General features: G+C 43.2%; 1 long non-coding RNA gene and 1 pseudogene across 1 annotated transcript; both read left to right on the top strand.

Annotated features, from left to right (window-relative positions):
- The first annotated feature begins 232 nt into the window (after positions 1–232).
- On the top strand, positions 233–2812 carry LOC142426009 (uncharacterized). The gene is made up of 4 exons (XR_012779715.1): positions 233–382; positions 1306–1414; positions 1874–1984; positions 2623–2812. It is a non-coding gene; the product is annotated as an uncharacterized LOC142426009 (long non-coding RNA).
- An 8394-nt stretch (positions 2813–11206) lies between these two features.
- LOC142426830 (U6 snRNA-associated Sm-like protein LSm3 pseudogene) lies at positions 11207–11515 on the top strand (annotated as a pseudogene).
- Positions 11516–17214: the final 5699 nt, after the last annotated feature.

Genomic DNA, 17214 nt, shown 5'->3' with positions numbered 1-17214 from the left:
AAATTTGCACCATGGATACTGGATGCACAAGTAGACTAGACGCTCACGGGTTGTAATGCACCAAAGAACCGAGAATAGTAAGATACTTGCGGTGCCCCCCCCCCGGGAGCGCACTGGGGGCTGACAGGCTTGGATGCCCTGAGCTTGGGGACTCCTTCCCGACGCCCTCCACCCCAGAGCGCGGCGCCTCCAGCGGAGGCTCGGCCGGACGCATACCTCCACCACCGAGAGGAGCGCCCAGAGCGGACGCGCCGCCCAGCCGCCGCTCCCGCGGCCTCCTCTATCCCGGAAGTGGGTGCCCGGCGCTCGTGCGCCCGCAGTTGGCTGGCGCCGTCGCTGCAGGTGTGGACGCCGCGAGGCTGGCGAGAGGAGCGACATGCCTGTGCGTGGAGTTGCGCACTCTGGGCTTTGGTTTGGTTTGGGGTTCGGGCTTCCCGGGCTGGCGCGGGGGGAGGGAGGCTCTCGGCACGGGGCCGAGCCCGCGGGCTCGCTGTCGTCCGCGGCGGGGCCGCCCGGTCGCGCGGGGCGGACTTGGGGAGACTTGCCCGGGCAGCGCCCGTGCTGGGCGCCAGGCAGGTGGGCCCGGCGGCGAGGGGCACGCCGTGCCCCCAGCAGCTGATCCCGCCGCCTCGGTGCTCGGGGGGCGCCCGCAAGTGTGGGACCACTGCTCCCCCAGAGCCTTTTCTGGGAGGCGAGTTCGTGCCCGGTTCTCCGTAAACGGCGGCCACGCAGATCCTGCAGCTCAGACGTGGACCCCTGGGCCAGAGAGCGCCCTTGAGAGTGCTTCGCTCCTTGGCCTCGCCCTCTTCTCCCCCAGCCAGCCGGCATCACTTAGCACCCCAGGGTGTTTGTTTTCGTAAGTGGGGAAATCGAGTTGAGGAGATGGGCACTATGTTCGTCACAACACCTCTTCTATAGGGGACATCTGCAAAAGCCAAACTCACTGCCAAGTCGACTGGGACTGCTAGCGATCCTATAGGATCCAGTAGCACTGCCCCCCGTGGGTTCCCGAGGCTGGAATCTTCAGGGAAGCGCGCTGCCACACCTTTGCTCCAGGGAGCAGCTGCTGCGTTGGCAGGGCCGTGGACCTTCGCGTGGACAGCGACGCTCTTCACCACCACGTCATCGTATCAGAGGGCAGCTTTCCATAAGGACGTGGAAAGGGCAAACTTACAAATACGAACGTTTTGATGAAAGCAAACAGGCTTTAAAGAATAACGTTAGCAACTGAAGTGCCCTTGTCTCTGCTGAACAGGACGATTATAATATTTGCATGTCATAATATATATATATTTTTAAATTCAGTTGGCAAGAGATTTACTACATCCATCCTTGGAGGAGGAAAAGAAAAAGCATAAAAAGAAGCGACTAGTTCAGAGCCCAAATTCTTACTTTATGGATGTAAAATGTCCAGGTAAAAATTTAAATCTTAATTCTTTTACTAAGGAAAATGTCTATAGGAATGTTAGTGTGGGTCCAGGACCCCCTGTTGAGGAGAAATGGGATTACCAAACTGGAAAAGTTATAAGGGGCGCATTTCAAAATAATTGTATTCAATCCTTTGTAGAAAAGTTTTGAGAGATAAAGGTGGGAATCCAAAGGAGATGATATTTGACTTATTAAAACTTTAAGCATAAAATACATACCAGAGTTTGAAACTGTAGGATGGAAAAGAAAATGTTGATTATATGTTGAAGTAATATTTTGGATGCATTCAGTATGTTTTCAAAACTTTTTAAAATTAAAAAATGTGGTTGCATTCGCAGTTAGCTACATTTGTGTCTTGCTGTTAGTACTAAAGTCATTATTAGAAATATATTTAACACTGAGTCTTCTTTTGCTTTCTCTTTGCCTTTTGCTTGTTTGTTTTAAGGTTGTTACAAGATTACCACGGTTTTCAGCCATGCCCAGACAGTGGTTCTCTGTGTAGGTTGTTCAACAGTGCTGTGCCAACCTACAGGAGGAAAAGCCCGGCTTACAGAAGGTACAAGAAAGTTTGCACCATTGCCAGCTGAGCAACATAACAAATACATGCATCCACAGCTTTGATTTTTATGAGTGATAAATACAAAAATCGATTAATCCCAATCCTGCCTTTCACTTCAGGTTAGACCGGAGCATGTACATTGATACACAACACACGGAATCCAGGCCAGAAAAACCCCTCAGGGACAAATGGGAGTAGCGATGCCAGGAGGGGAGGAAGGGGGAAACTAATCGCAATGATTGAAACATTACTGCCCCCACCCACCACACACACACCCTGAGGGGAATGAACAACAGAAACCATGTAGGAAAGGAGACAGTGGTTGATGTAAGATATTATCAAGGGGTCATAAGGGCAGGGGGCGGGGAGGGAAAAAAGCTGATAGCAAGGACTCAAATAGAAAATAAATGTTTAGAAAATAATGATGGCAACATATGTACAAATATGCTTGGTAAAATTGACGTATAGATTGTTGTAAGAGCCTCCAATAAAATGATCTTAAAAAGAGGTGAATAACTATAAATGTTCATTTAATATTCCTTAAGCTGTAGATTTTTGAACTAAAATGCACTTTCTGTCACTGAAATGCTGCTACCGATAGATGTGTTTAACGTGCTCTCACGATTGCTTTGCAGGCTGTTCATTTAGAAGAAAGCAGCACTAAAGCTCCACCAACTTCCTGAATTCCTGTTGTGTCACAGAAAGCCTGCTCAGCTCGGCAATGCTGGCGAAGCTGCCAAGAGAATGCAGCTACTTACAAAGCACAGGGCAGTGAACTCCTATTTTGGTGTCAGTCCTTTCAATAAAGTTCTGATTATGGGAAAATTCTCCCCTATTTTTTGTATGTTTGAGTATACCATATATTTATGACGTACTGTATAAATCTGTTATGCATTTAAAAAATACATTCTGATTGATTTGTTTCTCATGAATAGAAACCATCGATTTGTAACTTCCAGTCTTATCCAAATTGCTACAAATTAGGCCTAAATGATTAAAAACGGAGAGAATTCATTAGTTTGTTAATTACATATTGTAACTATAAAAACACAATACATGGAAGTACAATAAAAGCTGCCAAAGCCTGAACTTGTGTAAGGTGGAAACCTGTTATAGTAGGAACACAAAAATATTTTCCACTGAACAAACAATAGAAATGGCTCAAAGCTTGCTAAAGCCTGGAAAAACAAAGCAATCCTGTGGAGCCCTGGCTCTCACAGGCTTCACTGATGTATTGCAATAACAAATCACAGTGCAGTTTAAGGGTCACTTAAGGTAGGCTCCAGGGTGACTTACAGAGCGAAAAGAGCCAGCATCAAGAGGAAAGGTGACGGTGGAAGCAGAAGCTGAAGGGATGTAGGTCCTTGAGCCAATGAATGCAACCTCTAGATAGTGTCTGCCAAAGTGACCATCCCATCACGTGGGGGTAGGGGCGGGGCAGGATTCTGGGCAATAGTTCCCAGAGGCGCTGAGTAACTTTCTGAGAAGGGGCGGTAGTCCCCGTCAGTTGAGGAACCGAGGCTCTAGAATATGGACAAGGCAAAGGAGCCTCCAGAAAGCATACAACCCCAGTGCCACCTGGGGTTTTGCCCCAGGAAACCAGCCCATTTATAGAGCCTGGAGAACCATAAAACACTGTGTTTAAACCAGATTTGTTACAGCGACAATAGGCAACTACTACATGGTTTGATTACTTTTAGCTTTATTATATAAAATATTTTCAAGGAAAAGCAAACGAGAGGGAATTTTAGGGTCACAGCACTTACTCTCACTTCTTTCTGTTCCCCAGCACCCCAGTAATCTGCATCTAGAGAGAAAATGCCATGCAATGAGACAGAACTGCTTTGTTTTCCCACCTTTGACAGTGTGCAATCTTAACATTTTCCTATTGCTTATTTTACGGAAAAATAGTTCACACAGTTTTGTTTTTCTGACAAGTTTCTGACCTTTATAGGTTTACTGTATAACCGTACAATCATCAAAATGACAAAAATCAAAGACATTCTTGCCTAAAGAATGGGAATGAGGAAGAATGTTTTCCTGTTACTAGGGGAAAGAACTCTATCACTGATAACATTACAAGTCAATTACCTTTCTAAGCAGCAATCCCGCACCTAAAATTTTATCCCATAGAAAGAAAAACACTAGTATTAGGGACACGTTTAAATATAAAGCAGCGTTGTTTGTAATAGGAAACAAGAAACTGAAGCAATGGAATAATGCTGAATAAATTAATATAATAGAAAACAAGAAACTGAAACAATGGAATAATGCCGAATAAATTAATATAATCCCATAGCACGGACTATGATGCAGCCATTAAAGGACAGAGACTACGGTAAGGTCCTACATCACACCATTGAAGAGCTCAAAATAGATCATACCCAAATGTAAGAACAACTATGAATCTGAGAGAACAGCCTTGGGTCTTTGTGACTTCGGATTGTTGTCAGGTACCGTTGACTGGGCTTCAACTCATAGCCGATGTATTAGAATGCTGCCTGGTCTTGGGTCATCCTCAGAATTGTCAGGGTTGAACTCTGCTGCCGCCGTGTTAATCAGTCTCGTTTAGTGTCTCCTTCCATTTTGCTGACCCTCTCCCAAGCATGATGTCCGTTTCTCTCCTCGTATTGTGTCCAAAATATGTAAGGCAGTCCCGCCAACCTCGCTTCTAAGAAGCGTTCTGGCTGTACGTCCTAGACATACTTTTGTTCATGTTACAGAGGTCTTACATGTTTTGATTTCATGACTGCTGCTTCACGGGCACTGCTTGTGGATCCAAACAAAATGACATCTTCGACACCTTCACTCATGAAGATGTTGTCGATTGGTCCAGTTGTGAGGATTTTTCTTTTCTCTACATGGAGTTGTAATCCATCCTGGAGACTACAATCCTTGATCTTCATCAGCAAATTCTTCAAGGCCTCCTCACCTCCAGCAAGCAAAGTCCTATCATCTGCTTACCATGGTTGTTACTAGGCCTCCCTCCAATCCTGATCCTCCTCCTCTGTCTGGCCCAGTTTCTCAGAATATTTTCTCAGTATGCACATTAAAGACAGCGAGTGAAAGAGCACAGCCCTGATTCGCCTCTTCTGACTGAAAACCACACAGCCTTCCCTTATTCTATTCAACTAACTGCCTCTAGGTCTGTGTACATTTCCCCATAAAGACAAAGAGCACTCTATAATCCCTATTCTTTTTTATGCTTAGTCATAGTTTGCTATGGTCCAACTGTTGTTGGATAATCTTCTGCAAAATTTTACTTGCATGTGATATTAATGATGTCCTATCATTTGAGCATGCCATTGGGTCACCTTCCTTTGGAATAAGCTCAAATATGGATCTCCTCCAGTCGTTGGTCCAGTAGCTCTCTTCCAAATTTCCTGGCACAGACAAGTGAGTGCTGCCAGTGCTTCATCAGCTTGTTCAACACATTTCAATGGCTATTCCATCAATTCCTGGAGCCTTGTCTTTGACTAATGCTTTGAGTGCAGCTGAGCTTCCTTCAGTACCGTTGGCTCAACCAATGGTACCACCTTTCTGTATACTAAAACCCGGTGACTTGTACACTTTAAAAAGGTGAATGTCATGGTATATAAATAGACTTTATATCTAAATAATTCATACACATGATAAAAGGAGAAGAGGAGCAGCACAGATCTGAGTGTGTGGAAGCGGAGTGCTAGCATAATAAAAGCCTGAAATGTGAGAGTGGGTTTGGAAAGGAGCAATGGGTGGAAGTTGAAAGGATTTTGAAAATGGCATTAGTAAAATCCTAAAAACCTTGAAGAAACTGTTTAGAAGTCGCTGAGATCGTTGCAGATGTGGATTTAAAATGAAATTAAAAGATAATGGCATTTTCTACAACCCTTTTAGAGGCCCTGCATGTACATATCTATCTCAAGGAAATTACTTAAAATTGGAAAAGCTTGACAAGTCCACGGGTCAGACATCAGGTTGGAGGCTTCTCCTGACAAACCCAAGATTATGGGTCAGAAAGCAGGCTGCTGGCTCAAGATGAGAAAGAAGAGTCCCATGCTCAGAGCTAGGTGCAGGGTGCAAAGTGAGCAAAAGGCTAGAGTTTGGCCAGAATGCCCATATAAACTTGCTGGGACAAATATGGGGTGTGGGTGGGCCATACCCACAAGGAAAGTCCCTCTCTATGAATTGACTGTTCATGAGACATTTCATAATGAAAATGATGATATCAGCTATTACAGGGGAAGACTATATTGTAACTTCCAAACCGGAGAATCCCCTTGACATACAATCTTAGTCATCACAGACGGTAAAGTTTAATAATTTCGAGGCAAAAATAAAATGTTGGGTGTTGCCAGGAAAACATCGTCTAAATATGAACAGAAGGGCATGACTATAGAATATTTTCTTAAGGCCTCTGCACAGCATCCATGCAATTGGAGTTTAGATGCTATGGATGTTTCATCTCAATTGTCCCAGCAGAAGCCCAGATCGGAGAAAAGGACTCCTTAAAGATTTTTGGTAGTGGCTATTGTCTAATGGCAGTAAGATTCACAGAAGACACCCTAAACTTAAATATATATATGTATATATCGATAGGAGCAACAGCAACTAGACTTGAAAGGACAGTGAAAGAACAGAATGGAAAGAGGAGTTTGGTCCCTCAAACGTTGACAGGCAGAAGGCTGGCTGAAAACCCGCAGAATCAAGAGCCCAGTGAGCATAGCCAAGGTCCAAGGAGCATTATTTACCAACCTTGATGACTAATCAACCATGTCCAGTTACATTTCAGAAATCCTATGGCCTGTTGCTCCTGTTTGCCTTTCCTCCGTCCCCCCAACCAGCCTTGTAATCAAGAGGGTCTATGGCAGTTATCTTCTAGCTGTCTTCCTGCTGTAGGTTGCTTACATTGATGCTGTTAGGTGTTGTCAATTCTTTTCTACCTCTGTGTACAACAGAATAAAACACTGCCCAGTGCTGCGCCATCCACACGATTGTTGCTATGTTGGAGCCATTATTGCAGCCATGCTGTCAATCCATCACATTAAGGGCCTTCCTCTTTTCCACTGATGCTCCACTTGACCAAGCAGCACGTTCTTCTGCAGGGACTGGTTTCTCCAGATGACATATCCAAAATGTGTGCGATGAAGTTGAACCATCCTTGCATCTAAGGAGAATTCTGGCTGTTTTTCTTCTAAGAGAAATGTGTTTATTCTTCTGGTAATCCTTATTATATTTAATATTCCCTACTAACACTATAATTAAATACATCAGTTCTTCAGTATTCCTTATTCAGTGTTCAGCAAATGAAGCAACTGAAAAAACCTTGGCTTGCAGCAGGCACACCTTAGTCCTTAGCGACATCTTTGCTGTTTAGCACTTTAAAAGGAGATCTTTTGCAGATTTTCCTAATAAAATATGCCATTTGACTTCTTGACTATTGCTTCCAAGGGCAAAACGTTATAAATCTTAAGCAAAATAAAATCCTTGATAACTTCAGTTTTTTATTTATTGTTGGTCATTGGCTTAGGATATTTGTTTTATGTTGAGATGTAATCCAGACTAACAGCTCTTGTTGTTGGTCTTCAAGAAGTGTTTCAAGTCCTCCTTGTTTTCAGCAAGCAAGGTTGTCTCATTTAAATGTTGCAGGTTGTTGGTTAGTCTTCCTCCAATCCAGATGCCACATTCTTCATATAATCCAATTTCTTGGGTTATTGGTCAAGCACACAGATGGTATAAGTGATAAAATGATATAATTCTGACACATACCTTGCATGGTTTTAGCCCTTCACTGCTCCTTGTTCTGTTCTAATGACTGCCTCTTGGTTTATGTATAGGGTCATGTAAGTCCAATGCAGTGGTCTGGAATTCCCATTCTTCGAAATGTTAGCCCAAATTTCTTATGATCCACTGAAACACCAATAAACATCTTTCTTGTGTTCAATGCTTTCAGCCAAGAATCATCTGATACCAGCAATGATGTCCCTTGTTCTACATTGTCTTCTGAATCGGGTTAGAATTTCTAGCTATTCCAAGTCTATATACTAGTACAACATTTTCTAATTACTTTCAGCAAAATTTTACTGTGGCAATTTAGAAATTTCTGGGCCTCATAATACTTCAGGGAGTGGTGGGGAAACCCCTGTGGAAATGGTATTGGACCACCAATTAATTACTTGCAACTCCATTTTTTGGCACTATCGTGTCAGAACGCAGATTTTCACTGATTATGAAATTTTTTCACTTCACAAACAATGAAGAATTTGGGTACAAAATTACTGACATAATTAGACCGCCAGGGAGGTTAATGTACAATTACTCTTTATGTAAAGCTTTTTCTTATACACATATGAGTGTCTATGAATTTGTTTTTCTAGTCTCCCCAGACTAACACAACTGGTCAGATAGTTGTTTTCTTTTGGGGGATGGGGTGGGGCAGATGATACTATAATTCTTTGGGTTAGAGAAATACAATGATTATGAGTTGATAGGGGTTGAGGAACCATAGACCACAATTTATCTTTAGCTACATTTTAATTACTGAGTGCAAATGAAAGCAACCAGTACCATGCCAAATCTATCTTTCCACTTTCTCTGTTCCAATGACTGCCTTTTGGTCTGTGGACAGGTTCCACATGAGTCCAATGTTGTGGTCTGGAATTCCATTCTTTGAAATGTTATCTAAAATTTCTTATGATCTACTGAGACACAAATAAACATCTTTTTTGTATTCATTGCTTTCAGCCAAGAATTATCTTATCTGTGTCTTCACCTTTCCAGATCAAGAATCCAACTGAAATCTTCATCTATGTTGCCTCATAGGGTGTATTAGTCTAGGTACTTTAAAGAAACAAATCCACAGAAACTTATGTATAAGAGAGAGTATTATATGAAGGTTAAGTGCGCATCAAGAAAATATCCCAACCCAGTGCTGCCCAAGTAACCCAGTAACCCATATGTCCAACACCAATCAACAAAGTCCTCCTCCATCTCACAAAACACATGCAATGATGTTGACTGCAGGAGGAGAGCTGAGTCAGTGAATGTGTAAGCATCTCAGTGCTGGCAGGGGTCTCCATATGGCTGCTCCAGCACCCAGGGCTGCATCGAAGTAGGTCCATGTGGCTTCTCCTCAAGGATGTCTTGCAGGAAGTGAGCCTTGCCAGCTAAAACAGGGAACTGGCTAAGGCAGCTGCACCCTGGTCCAACCATCAGAAAGCAAGAGGCCCGAGACCTAGAAAAGCAAGGCTCATCAAGCCATTTATCTCTCCGCCCTTCAATTAACCCCACATGTGTTTATTGGCCAGGTTGGGGTCACAATAAACGAACTACCTTATAGGGAGATCTTTGAAAAGTGAATATTCTCTATCCAGGTTGTTTAAAAGACTATGCAAAGAAATTTTATTCCTTCCATAAATACATTTTATTATTATTATTAGTTGGGATTTAATATATATCATGTTATTCCTTATTTCAATCACTTCAAATAGAATTGTACAAAGGCTACCATAATCAGTTTTCCAAACTTTCTATTTCTACATTGACACCTTGACATTGTTTCCCTTTTACCCCATCACCACCAGTGTATTCTCCTCCCCCAAACCCCTTATTCTACTTACTGTCCCTATAGGTTCATCAATCCTGGGTTTCATATACCGAATAACAGATAAGCATATAACACAGCTTCAAGAGCATGACCTCCATTGATATAATACCTCTAAGACACGCACTACTATAAATAAACAAAAACAAATCAATACCAACCAAAAATAAAGAAACTTTTGGAAAACAGATCAAGTCCAGTGTATTAGTAAATTACTTGGTAAATTAGAGAAACTAATTCACAGAAACTCATATATCTATCTCTATTTCTATATATCTTTATCTATCTATCTATCTATCTATCTATCTATCTATCTATCTATCTATCTATCTATCTATCTATCTGAGAGAGTTTTATATAAAGGGTAAGTGTACATTAAGAAAGCATCCCAACCCAGTGCTGCCCAAGCCCACAAGTCCAACATTAACCCATATGTCTGACACCAAGCAACAAAGTCCAGTCTCAACACACACAATGATGCTGACTGCAGGTGGAAAACCGAATCAGTGAGTGTGTAAGCATCTCAGCGCTGGCAGGGGTCTCGCTATGGCTGCCGCACCCAGGTCTCCATCAGGTAGCCCATGTGGCTTCTCCTCAGGGATGTCTCACAGGAAGTCAGCTTTGCCAGCTAAAGCAGGGAACTGGCTAAGGCAGCTGCACCCTGGTCCGAGAACCAGAAAGGCGAGGCTCATGGAGCCATTTATCACTCCGCCCTTCAACTAATCCCACATATGTTTATCAGCCAGATTGGCACAATAAACCTTAACTAGTTTATCCAGCCTGCATCATAGGGGGAAGGATCTACTGCCAAAATAGATATGTCATATTATTCCATAGTTCAATCACATCAAAAAGAATTGTACAATTGCTTCCATAATCAGTCTCCAAACATACTTTTCTTTCCTGGACTCCCTCTTATCTTCTTTACCCCTTTATATCCCCCACCCCAGCCCCCACTCCAAACCCTTGTTATATTTGCTTTCCCGATAGGTTCAACATCCCTGAGTTTCATTTAACGAGAAATAGAGAACCAACATAGTTTCAATAGGGTGACCCCCCCCCAATGGCGACGCACCTCTGACATACACGCTAATATGAAAAAGCATAAGCAACATATCACAGAATGGCACTGGTGCAGCTCTTTACCAGGCTGCCTGCCACTCAGCCAGCAGACTTGATGCCCTACCTGTGTGCCCGTTCGGCTGCTTGCTCCTGCCACAGTGGACTCATACAGTGTTTGTCCTTTTGTGCCTGACTAACCACTCAGAAGAAAGTCTTCCAGGTCCCTCCACAACTCGAGGTGTTCATGGTTTCATCGTTGTTTCGTTATGGCTGCGTAATGTCCCACTGTGTGTATGGAGCAGAACTTTTTTTATCCACTTTTCTTTTGATGGGAACGTAGGCTGTTTACAGCGTCTAGTTACTGTGAACTGTGCTGCGATGCGCATGGGGGAGCAAACGTCTGTGTGTGATCCATTTCTCAGTTCTTTGGGGTACATGCTCAGTAATGGTATTGCTGGATCGTATGGTAGTTCAATTGCCATCTATTTTAGGCATCACCACATCGCCTTCCACAGTGGCTGTATTTACAAGTCCGCCAGCAGTGGATAAGAGTTCCTATCTCAAGAATTTGACATATGGCAGACGATGTGGACCAGCAATAAACTACCAACACAGTAGAGCAGCCTCTGCATCGCATTAGGCTCATCCTGGATGAACGCATTGATGTGAAAATGTGAAGTGACCGAGAGCTTCGAGGAAGACTGCATGCCTATGACCAGCATTTAAACATGACCCTGGGAGATGTGGAAGACACTGTGACTACTATAGGAATTGATGAAGAGATGTATGGAGAGATATATAAATCAACGAAACGGAACATTCCAATGCTCTTTGTGTGGGGTGAGGGTGTTGTGCTAGTTGCCCCTCTGCTGAGAGTTGGCTGAAATTAAGAATCTGTTCAGAGGAACAAGTGTTGGAGGGGCTGTGGTGAAGTAGGAACCCTCCTCCACTGCTGGTGGTCATGTAGATTTGTACAGCCACTGTGGAAAGCAATCTGGCGATACTTAAAGAAAATGGAAATTGATCTACCTTATGACCCAGCCATCCCTCTACCCGGTGGAAGCAGCAAATAAAACACGACCAGTCATATGCGCTCCAATTGCAATTCACAATGCAAAGACTTGGAAACAGCCTAAGTTTCCATCGATAGACGAGTGGATTAGCAAACTTTGGCACATACACACAATGGAGTACTATGCAGCACCGAAAAGCACGGATGAGCACATGAAACACGTTATTTCATGGGAAGAGCTAGAAGGAATTATGTTAAGTGAGGTAAGCCAGACTCAAAGGGACAGGTACAACATGAGTCCCGTGAGGTAAGTACAATCAGCATGACAGAAATAGAAGAATAAACATCCATCCCACAATAAACGGGGAAAGCATAGGTAGTTGGAGGGAGGGCAGGCCACACTTAGGGAGGTACATGAGAGCCCAGCATAAAGAAGGGGAAGTGGGGCAGGGGGAGGGAGAACCGGGATGGGGAGAATCTGAGTAGATGGTATGAGGGGAACAGGGTACTAACCCACCCGAGGGAGAGTGTTGGTTGTGTCCCCACAGAACTGGAACATGCATACAGACCCCACCATGACACACCAAACAAGGAGGGCAACGTAAAGTACGGAGGACTACACAAAGAGACTGGACCATACGCTGGCCCAGTCTAGAATTAGCCCGACCCCCACAATCAAAGGGAGTACCACAGAAAATGAAAATAGATCATTTGGTGTGGGAAAGGAACTGACCCACCACACCACACCCAGAAAGAAGCTGAAACAAAGGAAGGAGAAAGGACGATAGCCCAACTTGAAGGGCCCATCATACAGAGAGGACCATACAGCTGGCCACACTGCGAGATGTGACATCCTGCACCGACCCATGGCCCTACACGGGACAGTACTTGAGACACAGTGGGGAATGTGCGACTGCGCTGACCCCATCACACTGAGGCAAACACTGGGGGTGTGCAATGGAGCAGCGGGGGAAGCAGAGCAAAGGGATCCCGAGGGAGTATAAAGGATGGACTTTGAGGCCAGGACGTGGCACGCCACAAGATTCATCTGGAAAACACTCCTAAAGGCCAACAAACAGACCTTGAACTACCAGCAATTTTTTCTTCTTTTTTTGCTATCTTTTTGTTTTGTCTTTTCTTTCTTTCTTTTTTACTTTGTAAATTTTGTATGTCAGTGGCTTTTTTGTCTGTCAGCGTGTCGGTGTTGATGCTGTCGAAGCCATGTTCTTATGTGCCACTTGGGCGCTGTCAAAGCCATCTGCATTTGTATGCATATATTACTATATCTGCAGGTCCACCTAGACAAGATAGGCTGGACAAACAATGAGAGAAGAAAATAACGGGACCAACGGACCTGGAGGGACATGAGAGTGTGGGAGGTAGGGGAAGGGAGGAGGTGTTGGCCAACACAGGGACAAGGGAACAGTGAGTGGTTCAAAACCAGTGGAGGGAGAGGATGGGAGGACTGGTAGGGAGTGACCAAGGGCAAGGTAACTGAGAGGAATTACTGAAACCAGAATGAGGGCTGAACATGGTAGTGGGACGGGAGGAAAGCGTAAGGAAATAGAGGAAAGGAGTAGGAGGCAAAGGGCATACAGAGAAGCCTAAATATAGACATGTACATATGTAAATATATTTATGATTATGGGTGAAATAGACCCATGTGCATATATTTATAGGTTCAGTAGTAGGGTAGCAGGTGGACATTGGGCCTCCTCACGCACACTTCCTCAATACAAAAGCACCTCGCCCAGCTAAATGGTCATTCCATGATACCCACCTTCCTGACATGATCACTGAAGACAGACGTGTGTGTAAGCAAACGTGGTGAAGAAAGCTGATGGTGCCTGGCTATCAAAAAGATATAGTGTCTGGGGTCTTAAAGGCTTGAAGGCAAACAAGTGGCCATCTAGCTCGGAAGCAACAAAGCCCACAGAGAAGAAGCACACAGCCTAAGCGAATACAAGGTGTTGAATGGACCAGGTAGCAGACACCAAGGAACAAAAACAATCATTGTGTGATCACCTTCCTCACATAAATGCTGAAGACGAATGTGTTCTTAAGTAAGTGTGGTGAAGAAGAGATATAGCCAGGGGACTATAAAGACTTGAAAGCAAATAAGTGGCCATCTAGCCCAGAAGCAACAAAGCCCACATGGAAACAACACACTAACATGTGTGATCGTGAAGGGCAGAGGAGACCAGGTCTCAAATAACAAAGGCGGTGGGAGGTGGGGGGAATCACATCACCGTGAATGAGGGGGAGTGCGTGATGGGGACACAATGCCCATCTGTAGACAGCTGGACATCCCTTTCAGAGGGGTAGTGGGGAGGAGATGAGTCACTCAGGGTTCAGTGTAGCAACAATGAAACTCAAAACCTTCCTCTAGTTCTTGAACGCTTCCTCCCCTCCCAATTATTATGACCCGAATTCTACCTTGCGGACCTGGTTAGACCAGAGGATGTACAGCGGTGCAGTGGGGATCTGGAAACACAGGGAATCTAGGACAGATGAACCCCTCAGGACCACTGTGGGAGTGGCGACACCGGGAGGGAAGGGAGTGTAGAAAGGGAGAACTGATCTTGGGGATCTATGTGTAACCTCCTCTCTGGGAGATGGGCAATGGGAAGGTGGGTGAGGGGAGACAACGGGCAGTGTAAGATAAGATAAAACAATTGTTTATAAACTATTAAGGGTGCAGGGGGAAGGGGGGAGTGGGGCGGGAGGGGTAGAGAAAAAATGGAAACCGAGCTGATTCCAGGAACCCAAGTGGAAGGCGAATTTTGAGAATGACGAGGGCAACGAATGTATAAGGGTGCTTTACTCAATTGATGTATGTATGGATTGTGATAAGAGTTGTATGAGCCCCAATAAAAAGATTTATTTTAAAAAAATCTGTTCAGAGGGAAAAAGGTGATTCTTGTGAATGTAGGCTATATTCCGAAGAGAAACCTATGTTAGCTTTGATACTCAGAAGTAACCAAGGATCCATCCTTTCTTGAAATAAGCTGGTTTGCCGCTATAAACTAAATGACAGTTTAATTTTTATCCCACCCTTCCAATAAATGTAATCACACAAACACACACACGGAAAAAGAGTTCCTATCTCACCACACCCTCTCCAGCATGTGGTGTTCTCAGCTTTTCCTAACTTGGGCTACATGATGGGCGCTAGTGGTAACTTACGGCTGTGTGACTTGCATTTCCAGAATGGCTAATGGCTGGGAGTGTTCCCTTATGCAGTAGCCATTCGAATGTCATCCTTTGTGAATCCTCTGTTCAGGTCCTTTGCGCACCTTCTCAGAGCGTTGTTAGTTTTTTTCTTGTAAGCTTGTAAAGGTGGGTAGATTTCAGTAATTAGTCTTTTGTTATGTCATCACCAAATATCTTTTTCCAGTCTGGGGGCTCTCTTTGTACTCTTTTAATGAAGTCTTTTGATGTACAGGAGTGTTTTATTTGTAACAGGTCTCTCATCTAGTTTCCACGGACTGTGATTCTTTTGTTATTTCTGACAGCCCGTGTACTTCCTGCACTAGAGCTCCGAGCTTTGTCCCAATTTTCTCACTGATGATCCTGATAGTTTTGGGTTTTGCATTTAGATCTTTGATCTACCTTGAGCTTGCTTTTGCATATGGAGTGAGATATGGGTCTTGTTTCATTCTTCTGCAAGTGGACATCCAGATTTTCCAACACTATTTATTGAAGAGGGCATCTGCTTCTTATTTAATGTTTTTTTTCCCCGTTTGTTTTGGGTTTTTTTTTTTTTTTGGCCTATGTCAAAAATAAGTTGTCTGTATGCAGATGTTTTTATTTCTGGGTTTCCTGTCCTGATCCATTAGTCTGAGTATCTATCATTACACCAGCACTAGGCTGTTTTGACAACTGTGGATGTGTAGTAGGTTTTGAGGTCAGGTAGTGGAAGACCACCTACTTTTTTCTCTTCTTGAGGACTTCTTCCCTTTCCATATGAAGTTGGTCATCAGTTTTCCCATTTCTTTGAAGAATGATGCTGGAATTTGGATTGGGATTGCATTAAATTTGTAGATGGCTTTAGGTAGCATTAACATATTCACAATATTGAGTCTTCTGACTCATGAGCATGGGATATGCTTCCATTGGTGTAGATCCCTTTTGGTTTCTTGTAGTAATGTCCTATAGTTTCCTTGTACAGGTATTTTTTTTGGTAAGGTGTAGTTCTAGATATTTCAACTTTTGTGTAGCTATAGTGGTACTGATTACTTGATATCTTTTCCTGTATTCCCATCACTGGTATATAGGAATCCAATTGATTTCTACCTGTTAATCTTGTATGCTGCTACTCTACTAAACTCCTCTATTGTTTTCAGCAATCCTATGGTGGACTGCTTAGGATTCTCAATATGTAAAATCATATCATCTACAAATAGCAGCAATTTCACTTCTTCTTTACCCAATGGTACACCCTTGTTATTTCATCATTGTCTTATGGTATTGGGTAGGACTTCCAACACAATGTTGAATAGAAGTGTGTATAAAGGACATCCTTGTCAGGTTCCATTATTCAGTGGAAATGTTTTTAACTTTTCTCCATTGAGTATAATATTGGTGATTGGTTTTTCATATATGACTTTATTGAGGACTTTCCCTTCTAATCCTATCTTCTTGAGGGTCTTTATTATTCTGCATCAATTGATATGATCTTATGGCTCTTGTCCTTTTTCTTTTGATGTGGTGGATTGCGTTGTTTTTTGAATGTTGAACCATCCCTGCATCCCTGGTATGAGTCCCACTTGGTCATGATGTATTTTTAAAATATGTTATTGGATTCTATTGGCCAAGATTTTGTTGAAGATTTTTGCATCTGTGTTTATGAGGGATGGGTCTGTAATGCTCTGGCCTGGTTTTGGCATGGGGGTTGTGCTGGCTTCATAGAATGAGTTTGGAATTTTGCTGTCCCTCTCTATGTTCCGGAAGAGTTTGTGTAGAATTGGTGTCAGCTCTTCTCTGAATGTTTGGTAGAATTCTCCCATGAAGCTATCTGGACCAGGGCTTTCGTTAGTTGGGCGTTTCTTGATGACTGTATTTTTTTTTCTTTTGCTATGGGTCTGTTCTTAATGTCTATATGTTTTAATTTGGGGAGAGAGTGATTTTCCAGGTATTTCTACTGTCCTCCAAATTATTGACTTTGTTGGAATAGTCTTTTGTAGTACTGCATAATTAATCTTTTTATTCCATTAGAGTCTGTTGTGACTTACCCTGTTTCATCTAGATATCAACATTTATTCTTTCTTTTCCTTTGTTTCACTAGCGGTTTGTAGATTTTGTTGATTCTTTCAAAGAACCAACTTTTTGCGTTGTTGATCTTTTCCACTGTTCTTCTGTTTTCCAGTTCATTTAGTTCCACTTTAATTTTTATGATTTTTTTTATGTTGGAAAGATTATGCTGTTGACTCTGTTCTAGTTGCTGGAGGGGCTGTGTTACGGTACTGACCATAATCCTACCCCCTTGCCCCCCACCCACCCATGTGTCCATTTATCGCAAAAAGGTGACCTCTGGTAAGTGCCTCTGCTGTGTCTCATGGTCTTGGTATG

Source organism: Tenrec ecaudatus, chromosome 14 (genome assembly GCF_050624435.1).
Source record: "Tenrec ecaudatus isolate mTenEca1 chromosome 14, mTenEca1.hap1, whole genome shotgun sequence".
Taxonomy (NCBI): domain Eukaryota; kingdom Metazoa; phylum Chordata; class Mammalia; order Afrosoricida; family Tenrecidae; genus Tenrec; species Tenrec ecaudatus.
The sequence above is the reverse complement of the archived record's forward strand: the minus strand, read 5'-3'. Positions and strand labels throughout refer to the sequence as shown.